The sequence below is a fragment of the Cynocephalus volans genome, chromosome 5 (genome assembly GCF_027409185.1).
Source record: "Cynocephalus volans isolate mCynVol1 chromosome 5, mCynVol1.pri, whole genome shotgun sequence".
NCBI lineage: Eukaryota > Metazoa > Chordata > Mammalia > Dermoptera > Cynocephalidae > Cynocephalus > Cynocephalus volans.
In genome coordinates this window covers 29,906,603-29,924,414 of record NC_084464.1, presented here as the reverse complement: position 1 = coordinate 29,924,414, position 17,812 = coordinate 29,906,603, and the positions used below count along the sequence as shown (strand labels likewise).

Genomic DNA, 17,812 nt, shown 5'->3' with positions numbered 1-17,812 from the left:
AAAAATAAAATCCGGATTCAGTATTTTGTATGATCCTTAAAAATAACAATGAGGCTGATTTAAAACCTGGTCTTTCTGACACCACCAGAGTTTTGTTGCTCTGGTGCAGTTGTTTCTCATCAAATGTGAGGGATGGAATCATGAGTTATTTACGTGTCTGATCCACACGAAAGGAAGCTCTAGGAGCCACTTCACCCACTTCTGGTCAGAGCGGCGAGCGGTTGTCTCCTCCTTCTCTCCCCCACACTTCCCATCTGAGATTACTTCCATCATCTTGTGACTAAAGGAGAAAATAACTCCCCAGCTGTCAGTGGCTTTCTCAGCTGCCAACACAAGAACTTGATCACACGGAGAAATTCCAGAATTGAGGAGAGTCATCATGCACACTTTTGATTCCACCCTGCAGGCTTCCAGGTGGTAGTAGTTGGGGGACACCCCGACCTGCCCTCACCAGTGTTCCCTGAAGGAAGTCTGAAGCTACAGTAAAGACTCGGCTTGTGGAATCTAAAACGGTTGAATTTATAGAAGCAGAGAGTAGAATGGTAATTGGCAGGGGCTGTGAGTTGGGGGAGTGGAGAGATGTTGGTGCTGTGGTTTGCATGTCCTCTCCAGAACTCATGTTGAAATTTAGTGGCCATTGTGATGGTATTAAGAAGTGGTACTGTTGAGTGATGATTAGGCCATGAGAGCTCTGCCCTCATGAATGGATTAATGTACTTATTGTGGGAGGGGTTCATAATTTCAAAAGTAGGTTGTTATAAATGCAAGTTTGGCATTCTCTTGCTCACTTTCTTGCCCTTCTACTTTCTGCCATGGGATGACACAGCACAAAGGCCCCCACCAGATGCTGGCACCATGCTCTTGGACTTCCCAGCCTCCAGAACCGGGAGGCAAATAAATTTCTGTTTATTATATATTACCCAGTCGGTGGTATTCTGTTATAGCAATATAAAACTGACGAAGACAGTTGGTCAAAGGGTACAAAGTTTCAGTTAGACAGAAAGGAATAAGTTCTGGAGATATATTGTACAGCACATTTCTATAGTTAATAATGTATCATATACTTGAAAATTACTAAGAGAGTAGATCTTAAATGTTCTCACAACCAAAAATAAGTATGTGAGCTGGTGGATATGTTAATGATTTAATCATTTCACAATGTATGCATATAGCAAAACATCACATTGTGCACTGTAAACATATACCAATTTTATTTGTCAACTATACTTTAATGAAAAAAGAGACTTTTGTTGCTGTTGTTACTCTGTTAGCTTCTGCACTCCTGTTCTTTTGCATGAGATTCTGTGTGAGACCAGACCATCAGCAGCTGGGTTTTATTTTTATTTTTATTTTTTTTATTTTTTAAAATTTATTAATAAAACCCCATCACCAAAACCTCCCTCCCTCCTCCCTCCCCACCTCCCCCCCAACAATGTCCTTTCTGTTTGCTTGTCGTATCAACTTCAAGTAATTGTGGTTGTTATGTCTTCTTCCCCCCCCCGGTTTTTTTTTTGTTTGTTTGTTTGTTTTTTTGTGTGTGTGTGTGTGTGTGAATTTATATATTAATTTTTAGCTCCCACCAATAAGTGAGAACATATGGTATTTCTCTTTCTGTGCCTGACTTGTTTCACTTAATATAATTCTCTCAAGGTCCATCCATGTTGTTGCAAATGGCAGTATTTCATTCATTTTTATACCTGAGTGGTATTCCATTGTGTAGCTGTACCACATTTTCCGTATCCACTCATCTGATGATGGACATTTGGGCTGGTTCCAACTCTTGGCTATTGTAAAGAGTGCTGCGATGAACATTGGGGAATAGGTATACCTTCGACTTGATGATTTCCATTCCTCTGGGTATATTCCCAGCAGTGGGATAGCAGCTGGGTTTTATATGCTACAGAGAGAGTGTTTCGTGTTCACTTTATATCATTTCAGAAGTTCTGTGGGTCCTGTCAAATCTGTTAAGAGTTAGTGGAATGTTGTGAAGAAGGAAGCAGGCTTTGAGACAGGTGCTGGGGACTTGCTTAGCACTGGTTTTTTTCATGTGATTCTTCTTTTGAGGGATCAAGATCTGGAGGCTGGAGAAACTGGAGGTGCAGTGACTGAGACAGGAAAGGCAAGGATCCCCATGGATCCCGTTGACAGTGCAGAGTAAAGAGAGGACCTGGAGGAGGCAACATTCAAGGGGGGCTAAGCATGGCTGGCTGGGCTGTGTTGTCACCAGGCTGTGGAAATAGGGCTCAGCTGGAATGAGAAATTTCAAGTCCATCATTCGTGACCTGAAATTAATCTTAAAACTAAGTAAAAAGGGCCAAGAGAGGCTACCTTTTGATTTCATGTTTTAAGAATAATAAAAGCATTAATGGGTGAAATTCTGCATTTCTGAAACTTTAATAAAGCACCTAACTATAATTTTGTGGAGTTTTCCTATTAGCGATGAAATAAAGTGGATGAAATAAAATCAAAAGATCCTCTGCAAAATGCCTAGAGGGAGGGAACGGCCAACAGGAAAAGAGAGAATTCTGCAGCACAAAATGGAATAAAATGTATACGTCCAATTTATGACTTGATGAAGAAGAATAATCCTGGGGGCTTATGTCTAAGTTGACTCTAAATAAAAGGAAAAAAGTGATTACTTTTTTACTTCTCACAGATTTAACAGTGAAAATTCATTCTTCATGCAACAAAACTTGAACTTCAGACAAATTTTAAATGATTTACACAACCTCATAAAAAGTGTCAAAGAGATCTGCTCCACATTTTTAAAAAGCAAATTTTTAGACAAGTCTAAATAACTGTGACTGTGACTATTCAAACACATTTGATGGTTGATAAGCCTTCTAACACCATAAGCATACGCCTGAACTCTTTTTGTTTGTATTATGTACATTTATTTAGAAGATAATTTTACCATAAATTAAGCCTTTGCAGTGTCATGAAACCATATTTTAAAATTGATTTAACTGCCTTTTTCTTTATCCTAACTTCTATAATTCAGAATAGATTCTAGTGTCTTACGGTTCCTGTGTTCAAGTATTTTGCATGAAGTCTTATGTGGTGGTTAATAGAGATTGCAATGAAAAGTAACTAAAATTATAAGCCTCATAATGTGAAAACAACTGGTGTCAGGAAGTAACTGTCTTGAAATGTTCTGTCATTATTTCCTTGATCACATCTAACTAGAACCTAAATAAAACTTTCTAAGAATAGCATCATCATAAGCTTTTATTTATTTTAATCTGATTCCAAATACCCATTGAGAGATTTTTGCCCCACCCACCAAGACAGAGAACTGGTTGCAAATTGGAGCAAAAGCTGACACAGATTGGCATTTTCCAGGATTCTTCAAAACACAAGTAAGAGCTCCACGGCTTCCTACGGAGTGGCCAAAAATAGACAATTTTCCATGGTCCACTGGAAAATTGGCATTTATCAGTGGGAGAAACTCATTCATTATGTAAGAATACATTCTGTAGATAGTTTTTCAATTCTCTACATAAAATCCAACCCTAGTACCGGAGTCCCAGATCTCGTCTTTCCCTGGTATGGAGCAATTATGACAGGCTGTGATCTGGAGCTGGCTTGATCATGGCTGGTTCACTCTGTAGCATTAACTTTGTGTATTTTAAGATAGGCAGCCAGTACAGTTCAGTCACTCTTCCAGTCCATGGCTTTGGAAGTAAGCAGACAGCAAATTCTATTTTGCCTGTTAGTTCAAATCTGTCATATTCTAACACTCTTCAGCAACCTTCAGAGAGCAGCGCTGTCCAAAAGAACTTTCTGTGAGGATGGAGGTATTCATATGCAAGTTGATTTGAAGAGTTCAGGTGTGTTTCTGCCTCGTTCCCCCCACCTTATCCCTCATGGCAGAAGCCCCCTCCACTTCTTGGTGAGGACAGAAAAAGATAACAGCAATTGGACAGGGAAAGAATGACGATAAAACAGATTTTTAGTAATAAGTGCTCTAGAGTTGCTCTGACCAACATGACAGCCACTGAACATGTGGCTATTATAATTAAAAATTTAAGTTATTAAACTAGTTAATTAACTAAAATACATTCATATTTTAACTCTTCACTAGCCACATTTCAAGTGCTTAGTAGACACATGTGGCTAGTGGCTACTGTTTTGGACATTACAGCATTTAGCTGTCTGTAGTAGTCCGTTTTGTGTTGCTATAACAGAATAACTGAGACTGGGTAATTTATAAAGAACAGAGGCTTATTTGGTTCACGATTCTGGGACGGCTGCATCTGGTGCGAGCCTCAGGCTGCTCCTACTCATAGCAGAAAACGGCAGGCAGCCTGCGGGTACAAGCAGATCACATGGCGAGAGGAAGCAGGAGAGAGAGAGGGGAGGTGCCAGGGTCTTTTAAACAACCAGCTCTCACAGGAACTAATAGAGCGAGAACTTACTTACCACCCACACCCCTGGGTATTAATCTATTCATGAGGGATCCACCCCCATAACCCAAACCACTCCCAACATTGCTGAGTTGGGGATCAGATTTTGACATGAGCTTCGGGGGGACAACACATCCAAACTCTATCAGCAGTCCAATAAGGTTGCAGGAAAAATAATGAAGAGGAGAAAAGGGTTCTGCCACTTAATCCATCCAATACCACTTGATCCCCCTCATCGCGATCACCTTATGCTTCTAAGTTTTAAAAACCACAGATCTACAGTCTAAATCATCAGCATGGCTTCTTGTTTATATAATTGCATGATAAGAAAGTCAAACACTTTTCAGATCTTGTTAAGGTTCAACTTTTTTTTTTATCAGGTTTTATTGTAAAATAAATTGTACATATTTAAATTGGATAATTTGACAAATTTTGACATTTGTACTTTCTAAAATTTTTAATAGATACTGCCAATCTCCCACCAAAAAGGCGAATCAAGAAATAAACTCTGAAAGAAGAATCAATAAAACTTAAAGACTATCTATTGAAGGCAAATGGCCAGAGAGACCAAAAATAAAAACCTTTAACTCTAGTTCTAAAATCTGAAGGACTGGGAAAATTGTGGTACCATTAGGAAATAGAAAAGTCAGGAGAGAAACTGTTTGTGTTGAGGTGGGAATTAGTGGAGGGGAGCATAAGGTAATGAGTTGAATTTTAGATCTGGTGAATTTGAGCTGAGTGGGAATAGCCAAGTGGATGTTTCTAATAGGAGATTAAAAGGGTGACTCTGAGCTCAGGAGAGTGTTCTGGAACAGAAATGGAGGTCCCTTAATATATTGTTGAAGAAATGATAATTGACATGACACAGTATAAGATCTCTGAAGTCTGGGTCTCTGGGATTAGTGCACTCGTCAAGCATAAAGGCAGAAAAGGTAAATAACTAAAGACTGGACATTGGGGAGTTGCTCATTCAAGTTTGGAAGGTCAAAGAGGAAAACAAAAAAGAACCAGGAGAGAGCAGCATTATAGGAACCCAGGAAAGAAAAACTTTCAGCAGAAAAAGAAGTGGTCCCCAGCCCCTTAGAGCAACTCTCAGAAAGAGAAGGTTACATGTGCTTTCCTATAACTGGGCCATGCCAATGAGTACATTGCTTGATAATAAAATAGCTCCACTGAGGAGTCAAGGAGGATGAGGGCTAAGTGGGAAAAAGGCCCTGTGATTTGTTAATTAATTGGTCACTTTTAATTATTCACTGTTAAAGGGCAGAAGAGGGAGTGGCAGAATGCAATCTGTAGGAGTTACGAAAATAGAATTGTTAGATAATTTTCTAAATGGTGAAATTAGGTAAAAATAACTCCGAAAAGAGGCAAATAGAATGGGGACTTGAGAGGTAAAAAGTGGTGATATCTTAGCTCAGAATCAAGTGTCCCCCCAGAACAGCTATTTCTTTCCTACTGGGAGTCAGCTCAGAGCCTTGGTTCATTTATGTCTTGTTCAGGGGAAGACTGACAGTAATGGAAGCCACAGAACTGAGGGCTAAAACTTAGACTTCTGAGCCCAAAGAAGTGGAAGAAAGATAGATACCTAAAACAAGTGAATGCACATGGATGCTGTTGTTCAGGAATATTTAAATTTTAGTGTACATCTCTGCTTTATTTTGTTTTCAATAAACGTGGATTGAATCATTGACTGACGACCCCAAATTGAAATTGGACTGTTAGATTCAGTTCCATTGTGAAGTTCCTCTATTTTTCTTAAAAAAAAAAAGAAAGAAATGTAACTACAGTGCAGTGACATGTATGTCATATAATAAAAGGTGATGATATTAATATTAGCTTATATTTTATAATGTTCTATAGTTTAAAAAGTGTTTTAAAATATGCCTTCAAATGAAAAGTAACAAGGCCAGTATCTTTAATAAAAAGCCATTAAACTTTAAAATTAAAGATCTAGGAAGAAATTCCCATTTGAAAAAACCTCTATATCTAGGGAATGTCCATTTGTCATTTAGTTCTGAGGGGTTTGTATGGCATTTTAGTAACTTGAGGACTAAAGTTAGAGTCAAATATCTGAAATATGAGTTTGTAATTGGAACACTTGTCATTGGTTAACTAATTTTGAAGTATAGAAAAAAAGAATTGAATATCAGAGACAATGGCAGAGTAAGAACTTTTGAAAATCCTCTCCTCAATAGAAGTAATTAGAACACTGGAAAAAATTTCAGAATTAATTCTTTCAGAACTCTGGAAATTAACAAAAGGCTTGCAGCAATCTGAGGAGAGTTTATTTTTTAAAATGGCCCAAATCTGGTAAGAATAGTGAGCTTTGTGGTGATTTAATTTGCCCCATTCCCATTCCCTCCACCCTGGCTCTGTGGTGACCTTAAAATCCAATTGCCCGAGCTCACAGTGAATGCCAGCAGTTTTGCAGGCACTGACAGGACAAAATGGGATTAGAATTCCACCAAAATTCCATTCTCAGAAAATTGTCATTCTTTGACCTGTCTTGTGATTCTCTGAAGATTCCATATTTTGTCTTTATTTGATTCGATTTGGAACTTTCCCCCTGAGAACAGCCTTTTCCCCAGAGACATTTGCCAAAAACAATCAGCAGCAATTATTTAAAATAGCAGCTGCCTGAAGTGATAGATAACTGTTAGGATGAGCAATAGACTAACCAAAGTTTAAAAGGAAAAGTTGGGGAATGAGATGTCCATGGGTACTTTGAAAAGCTCTGACATGTTCTTGGGAATCTAGAAGGCCATATGCCTGCATAGGAAGAACGGTGCACATGCTCAGAGCTCTGTGCATGCTCAGAAAAGAGCTAAGAAGTTTCTAAGCTCTAACCTATGTCTGAAAGTGAGACATTGTGCAAGTAGGAGGTGAAATAGGTATGCCACAACATGCACACTGAGGGTCCTCAATGACCACACATGACAAAGAAGACAGACTTTACAGAATTAATTCTGAAAAGTTACTAAACTAACAAACTCAAAAACCCAAAACTGATAACAACCACAAACCTGGGAAAGGGAGAGAATCTGATGTCCAGAGTTTCTACATTACATTATTTTAAAATGTCCTGTTTTCAGCAAGAAATAATAGTCGTAAAAAGAAACAGAAAAGTATGGCCCATGCGGAGGAAAAAATGTAGTCAAAAGAAACTATCACTTAGAAAGCTCAAATTTTGGACTTACGAGTCAAAGACTTTCAATTTGCTATTTTAAATATTTTCAAAGAACTGAAGGAAATCTAATCTAAGGAACTAAATGGAAGTATAAGAATAATGTCTCCTTAGAGATGTCAATAAAGAGATAGAAATTATTTTAAAAAAGAACCAGATTACCGTCACTGTCAGTGACCTCTCCCACATCCCCCACACAGCTCCTACCCTCCACTGCATCCAGTACCCCACCCCCAGCCCTGGAGTTTACACAGCTCCCTCCCTGGAGCATAGCTGTGAGAGAGGGTGAAAAAACATAAATAAAAAATAATAAAGAGCCAAATAGAAATTTTAAAGTTAAAAAGTGTAATAGCTAAAATAAAAAATGTACTACAGGGGCTCAACAGCATATTTGAACAAGCAGAAAAAAAGAAGCAAATTTGAATATACATCAAATGAGATTATCCAGTTAAGAACAGAAAAAAATAAGAATGAGTAAAAATAGTCTCAGAGACATGTGGGACACGATGAAGTGAACTGACATACACAGAGTGTGAGTTCCAGAAGGAGAGGAGAAAGAAAGAGGAAGAGAAAATATTTGAAGAAATAATGGCTGAAAACCTCCCAAATTTAATGAAAAATGTTAACTACACATCCAAGAAACTCCAAGGAGGATGGACTTAAAGAGATCCAGACCTAAACATATTACAATAAAACTATCTAAAGTAAAAGACAAAGGAAGAACTTAGAAAGTAGCAAAGAGAAGTAACTCATCACACACAGAAGATCCTCAATAAGATTAATAGTTGATTTCTTATGAGAAAACATGAAGGCCAGGAGGCAAGGAGGTGACATATTTAATGTGCCAAAAGAGAGACTATCAACTGAGAATTCTATATCGTTCAAAAATAAAAGAAATTAAGGTATTCCCAGATAAATGAAAGCTGAGGAAGTTCATTGCTAATAGACTTGCCCTACAAGATACATTAAAGGGAATTCTTCAGACTTAATAGATAAAATAAAAGGACAAAAGACAGTAAGTAATTTGAATCTGCATGAAGAAATAAAGAGCACTGAGAAAGGTAATTACATAGGTAAACATAAAAGACAACTTTTTGTTTGTTTGCTTTTTAACATTTTTTATTGAATTTGATTTAAAAGACAATTGCATAAAGCAATAATTATAAATCTTATAATTGTGTGTCGGTGGGTATACAATATATAGAGATGTATTTGTAAGACAACAACAGCATGAAGGAGTTAGGAAGAAATGAGTCCATATAGGAGAAAAACTTTTGTGTGCTATTGAAATCAAATTGGTATTAAAACAAACTAGATCTGGATAAATTGAGATGTTAGTTATAAATCCTAAGGTAACTACTAAGAAAATAACTTTAAAAATATTTAGTAAAATCAGAATTAAGTGGAATACACAAAAATATCTATTTAATGCAAAAGAAAGCAGTAATGGATGAATAGAGAGGAACAAAAAAAGACATAATATATATACATATAGACACAAAGGCAAATTGACAGACATAAATCCTATATTGTCAGTAATGACATTAAATGTATATGGGTTAAACACTCTAATCAAAAGGCAGAAATTGGCAAGATGGATTTTTAAAATGATCCAACTATATGCTTTCTACAAGAGAAGCACTCTAGATTCAAAAACACAAATAGGTTGAAAGTAAAAGGATCAGGGGAAAATACTGTGCAAACAGTAACCAGCTATTTATGTATAACACATCATAACATGTATATGTATGTGTGTATGTACATGTACATGTACATCTATATACTTATGTATGGGATAATGTATACCATATACATATATGCATATAATATTTGTATGTATATGTTTATGTATAGCATAGCATAATATGTTATAATAGCATGTATAGTATAGAAGCTGTCATGGCGATACTAATAGCACAAAATAAGCTTTAAGACAAAAATGGTTACTAGAGAAAAAGAAGAACATTTTCTAATGACGAAAGTATCGATTCATCAAGAAGATATAACAATTATAAACATATATGCACTTAGCACTAGACACCCAACATATGTGAAGCAAAATTGACAGAATGGAAGGGAAAAAGACATTTCAACAACAGTAGCTGGACACTTCAACATTCCATTTTCAGTAATGGAGAGAACAATCAGAAAACAAAAAGGAAATAGAAGATTTAAATAGCACTACAAGTTAACTAGGTCTAACAGATATCTATGGAACACGTCACCCAACAACAGCAGAATAGAATACACATTCTTCTCAATTACATATGAAATATGTTCCTAGAGAAGAAATTTTCTCTAATATAGAACATATGTTAGGCTAGAAAACAGGCCTCAATGAATTTAATAGAATGAAATTATACAAAGTATGTTCTCTGACCATAATAGAAACAAATTAGAAGTTAATAAGAGAAGGAATTTGTTACAAATATGTGGATCCCACTCCTAAGTAACCAGTGAATCAAAGATGAAATCTTAAGGGAAATTAGCAAATATTTTGAGATGAAGGAAAACAAAAACACAACATAACAAAACTTATAGGAGGTAGCTAAAGAAGTGCTTAGGAGGAAATTTATAGCTGTAAATGCCTATATTAAAAAAAGAAGAAACATCTGAAATCAATAATCTAACCTCTACCATAAGAAAGTAGAAGAAAAAGAGATATCTAAATGCAAATCAAGTATAAGGTATGAAATAATGAAAATTAGAGTAGAAAGAAATGAAACAGACACTATAAAAACAATAGAGAAAATCAACAAAATCAAAAGTAGTTTCCTTGGAAAAGCAAAAAAATTTGACAAACTTTGAAGTAGGCTGACCTCCCCCCCACCAAAAAAAGAGAAGATACAAATTACTAAAATTAGGAAAGAAAAGAGGGGGCATTAATCTAGACCTTACAGAAATAAAAAGAATTATAAAGGATGAATAAGAAGAAAAGTATTGTAGTGGATTGAACTATGTCCCCCAAAACTCACTGGAGCTTCAATTTTGTCCCCCAAGTTTTATGTATTAGAAACTTAGCCCCCACTGTGACTGTTAAGAGCGTGGGAAATCCTATTATGGTAGTTGAAAGGTGGAGCCTTGAAGAGGTGATTGGATTGTAGGATCATGCAGCAGTGAAAGGTTTAAAACTGGTGATCAGGGGCATGGTTCGTAGGGCTTTAAAAGAAGAAGAGATTGTCTTCCTCTCCCTCTTTCTCTCTCTGGTTCCACCATCTTGAAAGTTGAGACCCGTGGGTCACTGTCGCCACCACTAGATGGACTTTGGACTTCCCAGCCTCAGAAACTGTAAGCAATAAATTTCGTTTTTCTTTATAAATCACCCAGTTCCAGGTATTTTGTTATAAGCAAAAAAACCAGACTAACACAAGTATGATAACAAATTAGATAAGCTAGGTGAAATGAACATATTCCTAGAAATATACAAACTACCAAAATATGCAAACTACCAGGTCCTAATGGTTTTATTGATAAATTTTATCAAATATTTTAAAATTTATTAGCTCTAATAGATTTTTGTATGCATCCCTTAAAAATTTCTATGCAAAAGTCTGTGCACAAAAATCTATCAGAGCTAATAAATTTCATCAAGGTTGAAGAATACAGTATCAACACATAGAAAATAAATTTCATTTCTAGCAATGGAAAATCTGAAAATAAAATTAATGAAACAATTCAACTTAAATAGCAGCAAAAACAAGCAAATATTTAGGAGTAAATTTAATAAAAGAAGTGCAAGATTTGTACACTGAAAATTACAAAACATTACTGAAAGAAATTATAGAAGATCTAAGTAAAAGGAAAGACCTCCCATACTCACAGATTAGAAGACTTAATATTGTTAAGATGATAGTGCTTCCCAAATAGATCTGTAGATTCAGTACAATCCCTACCAGAATTCAAACTGTACTGTTTGGAGAAATTGACAAGCTGTTTCTGGAATTCTTCTGGAAGTGGAAGGGACCCAGAATAGCCAAAACAATCCTGAAAAAGAGGAGCAAAGTTGGAGTGCTCATACTTCCTGATTTCAAAATTTACTAAAAAGTAACAGGAATATACGCAGTATGGTACTGGCATAAGGCTAGGTAAATAGATAAATGGAGTAGAATTAAAAGTCCAGAAATAAACTCTTATATTTATGGGCAATTGATTTTGACAAGGGAACCATGACAATTCAATGGAGAAAGAACAGTCTTTTCAACAAATGGTACTGGGGTAACTAGATAAACACATGAAGAGAATCAGTTTGGGGCTGGCTGTTGGCTCGGTTGGTTAGAGCACAGTGCCGATAAACACCAAGGTCAAGGGTTTGGATCCTCATGCTGGCCAGCTGCCAAAACAAAACAAAAAACAATAAATAAATAAATAAATAAAAGGGCTAGCTGGTTAGCTCACTTGGTAGAGTGGGTGCTAATAACACCAATGGTCAAGGGTTTGAATCGAATCTCCATGCTGGCTAACTACCCCCCCCCAAAAAAAAGAGAGAGAGAATTAATTTATACTTTACCTTACACCATGTACAAAACTTAACTCAAAATAGATCAAAGACCTAAACTAAGACCTAAAACTGTAAAACTCTGAGAAGAAAACATAGGTGTAAATCTGTGTAGCCTTGGATCAGACAATTGTTTCTTAGCTGTGACACCAAAAGTAGAAGCAACTAAAGAAAAAACTAAATAATGGACTTCATCAAAATTAAAACCTTTTTTGTTTCAAGGAACACTATCAAGAAAGTGAAAAGACCCAGAGAATAGGAGAAAATATTCGCTAGACCCCTATCATGTAGATGATAAGGGTCTAGTATCTATCTATATCTATATATATAAAATCTTACAATTCAACAATAAAAAGACAAATAAACCAATTGAAAACAGGCAAAGGATTTGAATAGATATTTCTCTAAAGAAGATATATTCATACAAATTGTCAATAAGCATGTGAAACATAACCAACAACATTAGTCTTCAGGGAAATACAAATTGAACTGCAACAAAATACCATTTCACACCCACTGGGATGGCTAAAATAAAAAAGCAGACAAAAACAAGTGTTGATGAGAATGTGGAGCAATCAAAATTCTCATTCGTTACTGTTGAAAATGTAAAATGGTGCAGCCACTTTGGAAAACAATTTGGCAGTTCCTCAAAATGCTAAATCTAGATTTGCAATATGACCCAGCCATTCTACTCTTAGGTATCTACTGAAGAAAAATGGAAACATATGACCACATAAAAACTTGTATGCTAATGTTCATAGAAACATTATTCATAAAATCCAAAAAATGCATACAACCCAAATATCCATCAATGGATGAATAGATAAATAAAATGTGGTATGCTCATACAACAGAATATCATTCAGCCTTTAAAAGAAATGATGTACTTAATATATAGGATACAACATGGATAAACCTTGAAAACATTATGCTGAGTGAAAGAAGCCAGACACAAAAGGCCACATTTGTATAATTCCATTTACATGAAATATACGGAGTCAGCAAATCTACACAGACAGAAAGTAGAACAGTGGTTGCCAGGGGCTAGGGGGCTGAAAGAAATGACAAATAATTGTTAATGGTGCAGAGTCTCTTTTGGAGTTGATGAAAATGTTCTAGAATTAGATAGTGGTGATGTCTGCACAACTTTGTGAACATATAAAGCCAGCTAAATTGTACACTTAAAAGGTGAGTTTTATGGTATGTGAGTTGTACCTCAATTTAAAAAAATGTTTATCTGAAGGAAAAAACAAAACAAAACAATGAGCATGGAAAAAAAAACCCTAGCTCTTGGCCGACCCCGTGGCTTACTCGGGAGAGTGCAGTGCTGGTAGCTCCGAGGCCGCGGGTTCAGATCCTACATAAGGATGGCCGGTGCACTCACTGGCTGAGCGTGGTGCTGACCACACTGAGCCAAGGGTTGCCATCCCCTTACTGGTCCAAAAAAAAAAAAAAAAATGCTAGCTCTTTTAAATCACTTAATGTACAACCATCTTCAGTTTTTTTTAATCTGATACTTTCTCCAGTTTTTATAAATGCATCCAATTGGAGCTACTATGCACATGAACAAAATACACCAGTGGCAGAAGTAGATAACGCTAATCTCTAAGAAAGCTGACATGCTTTTCATGCAACCTCTTGATAAGCGATTGGTCTTTCATGTACGCTGAAGTTATGTGTGACTCCTGCCATACCATACTGAGAAAAGAATGTCAGAGGGGTTTCCACTGTGCATACCGTGATCCCTTCCACTTTTCCAATCTGCTCTTCAAGCTGATAACTGAAATGGTGTTCTAAATTGGTTGCCATCAGGAAAGAAGCAATTGTGAATATTACCAGTGCTTAGAATGCATTTAAAAAAAATAAAGTTTAAAATCAGTGCTTTTATTTCACCTAAAAGCAAACGGATTCAAGATCATTTATAATGAAAGTTATTAGAATTTCTAAAAAGCCTACATTTTTCTCTCAAATAAGTTTTTTATTGTGATAAAATACACACACACAATTTACCATTTTAATCAATTTAATTATATAGTTAACTACATTTACTTTGCTATACATTTATCACCACTATCTGTCTCCAGAATGTTAAAAGTTTTCCCAAATGAAACTTTGTTGTTTATTAAACACTAACTCTTCATTCCCTCCTCCCCCAGCCTCTGGCAACCACCATTCTACTTTCTGACTATATGAATCTGACTACTCTAGGTACCTCCAGTAAGTGGAATCATAAAGTGTTTGTCCTTTTGTGACTGGCTACTTCATTTAGCACAATGTCTTCAAGTTTCATCCATGTATCATGATATGTATCAGAATTTCCTTCTTTTCTAAGGCTGAGCAATATTCAACTGTATGTCTGTACAACATTTCATTTATTCATTCATCCATTAATGAAGAATGCTTGGCTTGCTTCCACTTTTTGGCTATTGTGAGTAATGCTGTTATGAACATGTGTGTTCATATATCTGTCTGAGTCCCTGCCTTCATTCTGGGAAAGCAGGAATTGATGAATCATATGGTAATCCATGTTTAATTCTTTAAAAAATTGCCGTATGATTTTTCAAATCAACTGCACCATTTTAAATTCCCACCAACAGTGTACAAGAGTTCCAATTTCTTCACATCCTCACCTATATTTGTCATTTTCTTTCTTTCCTTCTTCTTTCCTTTTTTCTTTATTTTATGGTGGCCATTCTAATGTGTGTCATTGTAGTTTTGATTTGCATTTTCCTGATGATTAGTGATGCGGAGCATTTTTTCATGTGCTTATTGGCTATTTGTGTATCTCCTTTGGAGAAACGCCTGTTCAAGTTCTTTGCCTATTTTTAAACTGGGTTGTTTTTGTTACTGTTGTTAAGTTGTCAGGGTTCTTTATATAGTTCAGACATAATCCCTTTCCAGGTATATGATTTGCAAATATTTTTCTCTTATTCTATGGGTTGCCTTTTCACTGGTAATAGTGTCCTTTCACGCACAAAAGTTTTTAATTTTGATGAAGTCCAACTTACCTATTTTTTCTTTTGTTGCCTGTGCTTTTTGTGTCAAATCTAAGAAATCATTATCAAATCCAATGTCATGAAGCTTTCCTCCTATATTTTCTTCTAAGACTTTTATAGTTTTAGCTTCTACCTTTAGTTTTTTGATCTATTTTGAGTTAATTTTTGTACGTGGTACAAAATGTAAAGTAAATGTTCAACTTCACTTTTTTCTTGTAGATATCCTGTTTTCTGAGCACCATTTGTTGGAAACTAAATCCTCTCTGCATTAAATGGTCTTGGCAACTTTGTCAAAAATCATTTGATCATATATGCAAGGGTGTATTTCTGGGCTCTCTAGTCTCTTCCTTTGGTCTATATGTCTGTCTTTATGCCAGTATCATACTGTTTTGATTGGTGTAGATTTGCAGTGAGTTTTGAAATCAGAAAATATGAAACTTCTAACTTTGTGTTTTTCAGGATTATTTTGGTTATTCTGAGTCTTTTGAGATTCTGTATGAATTTTAGGGTGGATTTTTCTATTTCTGGAGGAAACATGGCTGGGATTTTGGTAGGTATTGCACTGAATCTGCAGATCACTTTGGGTAGTATTGGTATCTGAACAATATGAAGTCTTCCAACCTGTGAACATGGGTTGTCTTTCTATTTATTTGTATCTTTAATTTCTTTCAGCAACATTCTGTAGTTTTCAGTGTACAAGTCTTTCTTCTTGATTAAGTTTATTCCCTAGTATTTTATCATTTTCAGTGCTATCATAAATGGAATCATTTTCTTAATTTTCTTTTCTGGTTGTTCATTGTTATTGTACAGAAATGAATCTGAATTTTAAGTATTGAATTTGTATTCTGCAGCATTGCTGAATTTATTTATTAGTTCTAACATTTTTTTTTTTTTGTAAAATCTTTAGGATTTTCTGGACATAAGATCATGTTGTCTGTGAACAGAGATCATTTAAATTTTTCCTTTCCTATTTGGATACATTTTATTTCTTTTTCTTGCCTACTTGCACTGGCTAGGACTTCCAGTACTATATTTTATAGAAGTGGCAAAAGTGGGCATCCTTGTCTTGTTTCTGATCTTAGAGAGAAAGCTTTTAGTCCTTCACCATTGACTATAATATTGGCTGTTGATTTTTCACATATGGCCTCTATTCTTTCAAGGTAGTTTCCTTCTATTTCCAGTTTGTTGAGTGGTTTTTTTTTTTTTTTAAATCATAAAAGGGTGCTGAATTTTCTCAAATGCTTTTCCTGTGTTAATTGAAATGATTATGTAGTTTCCCCCCCTTCATTCTGTTAATGTGATGTATTATCCTAAATGATTTTCATATGTCATAGCATCCCACATAACTTTTTAATTTGTAGATTAACTGATTTTGACAAGTGAGCCAGTACAAAATTTGTGGTAATAAATAATTTTGACTACTTTAAAAAAATCATTCATATTTGAGTGTCTGTTTCTTGCTTATACCTTCTTCCTTATAAAATTTTTTTTAAAGATTGTGAAAATTCATCACTCTTATTTTATATAATTTAAGATGTTTTAGAGAGGCATAAAGTGAGTTGGTAATAAAAAATTAGAATGAACTATTTGAAGAAACTACTTATTAATTTAAACAGAATTCTAAAGAAGATTTCAAACTTGTGAAACAATGTAATTATATAACACTTTAGTAGATCTATTCAATTGTACTGATAGATATGTAATTTTCTCATTCTAGGAGGTTTTTTTTAGCCATTAGTATTTTAGAATTTAACTTCCTTTTGAAAAGTGATAAAGCTAGCATAGGTGTGTCAATTGATTTCCTCAGTAGTCCTACAATGTGCAAGAGCAAGGGAAGTGTGCTTTGAGAGCAACACTGTCTAATAGAAATGTAATGTGAGCCACATATGTGCCTTTAATTTTTGTAATAGTCACATTTTAAATAGTAAAAAAAAAAAGGTGAAATGAATTTTAATATGCTTTATTTAACCCAATATTTTCTAAATATTATTTCAACATGTAATCAAATAAATTTTTTGAGTTTTTTTGTACTAAAAATAATAAAAATTATTTTTTGTATTTTACACTTACAGCATGTTTCAGTTTGTACCAGCCACATTTCAAGGGATCAGTATATACATGTGGCTAGGCTATAGAGCAGCTTTAGAATTCTACACTTCCTACATTTGTAATAGCAGAATTTTTGTACACATAAAATCACATTATGTAATACTTGGATATAACTGAATATAATATTTGTGACTGTCCTCTAAATGGGGAGAGACTGAGAGTTGATGATAAATGGAATGGTTAACTCTCTACTTGTTCAGTACTCGAGGTCTATTAATAGTCTTCAGAGTTATTGGATAGATTGTTTTATTCACAATGGTTGTCAGTTTCTGACTTTTTTCTGCTTCAATCAGAAAATTAAGCTTCTTGCAGTGTTCACTTAGTACTCAATGTGGTTGCCACTCATTTTTAATTTATATTTGGCCTCAATTGAAACATTTAAATTTTTAATAGGTTTTATAAACAATAAAATGGTTTTTAAAAAAGCACATAGTAGGAAGTTTCTCTCTTACCCCTGCCTATCTTCTCAGTTCCTGGATCTTCAGTGCATAATTGTTGTTAATTGTTTCTCCTTTATCTTTCTAGCTAATGAAGCATAAGCTTCAGGACACTCCATTTACCTAGGTCCCTTCCAAGGCCCAGGCTGAGGTTACAGGTAATGCATTCACAAAGAAGTATATTT

General features: G+C 35.2%; 1 long non-coding RNA gene across 1 annotated transcript; it reads left to right on the top strand.

The window, feature by feature from the left end:
• The first annotated feature begins 289 nt into the window (after window positions 1–289).
• On the top strand, window positions 290–2,415 carry LOC134377594 (uncharacterized). The gene is made up of 2 exons (XR_010023544.1): window positions 290–542; window positions 2,065–2,415. It is a non-coding gene; the product is annotated as an uncharacterized LOC134377594 (long non-coding RNA).
• The last annotated feature ends 15,397 nt before the right edge of the window (window positions 2,416–17,812 follow it).